The sequence below is a fragment of the Echinococcus granulosus genome, assembly GCF_000524195.1.
Source record: "Echinococcus granulosus chromosome Unknown EG_S00076, whole genome shotgun sequence".
NCBI classification, from domain to species: domain Eukaryota; kingdom Metazoa; phylum Platyhelminthes; class Cestoda; order Cyclophyllidea; family Taeniidae; genus Echinococcus; species Echinococcus granulosus.
The window spans coordinates 149,697-150,732 of NW_020170456.1; positions in this window are offsets into that span (position 1 = coordinate 149,697).

Below are 1,036 nucleotides of genomic sequence, written 5' to 3' on the forward strand. Positions count from 1 at the left end.
ACTTTGGACATCTTTATTAAAGACGACAAGATGTATAGGGAAAATACAATATTCAAGAAGGAGGGAAAATACAATATTCAAGAAGGAGGGGAAATACAATATTCAAGAAGGAGGGGAGCCGCAGTCACTAGGTAAGGGAGAGGGCGATCCAGTTACAATGTTCGAATTTTTTTTTGCTTGCCTCCTCCCTGAAAGGCAAATTCAAACAACATAAGTATTGCAATTAAATGTTTAGTTGCGTAAATTTATTGCCCCCTAATTTGCGCAAATACTAGCGATCACCAATGCTACCACGTCAGCACAGCAAATAATATCCTTACAGATGATTATAATTTATTCATATTCAGTCGTAAGATTTGGGAATTGGGGAGGATATGAAGTGACAAATCTACCTAACCAGGGCTAATTTTTTTTCGATGCCTTGAATTTCTTTAGATAGGGTTAATCACATGCATCGGATTTTTGATTATTAGTACTGTTCACTCTATTGCTCGAGGACAATTTGACAGTAGCTCTGACGGCGGTGTGGAGAATTTTGGTCGCCGAGCAGGTGATGTTCGCTGGTGGGGTTTAAACCGAAAGACTACCGTTCTAAGATCAGTGTATGAAACGAGGCTAATGTCACACGTCTAATACACTCGTTATAGGTGCTGATAATTTCAGCGGTTTTTTAAAGGCGGAGGTAAAGCAGAAAGGAAAAAAAGATTCCTTACTTTATCTACTTGGTGCCTTGTTTATATCCACGTGTACAGCCCTGCCAACCCATAAATCGTTTGTAACTTTTTCCTTGAAATTGTGTATGTTCTTGCGATTTTGGAGAGGGTTCAGAGGACTGTACGAGAATCAAAAAATTCTATCGTGATTTTATTTTTGTCGTCATCACCCAATTTAGACATGTGCCAAAATTGTGTGATGATCGAGCTCCGTTTGCTGCCCCCCTTCCTCTCCCCCTGCCTGCCCCCTTCGCCGCGTTCGTCCCGGTGGTGTCATTTTGACAAATGACGTGTTAGTCGCACGTGTGAACTTCTGTGTCACC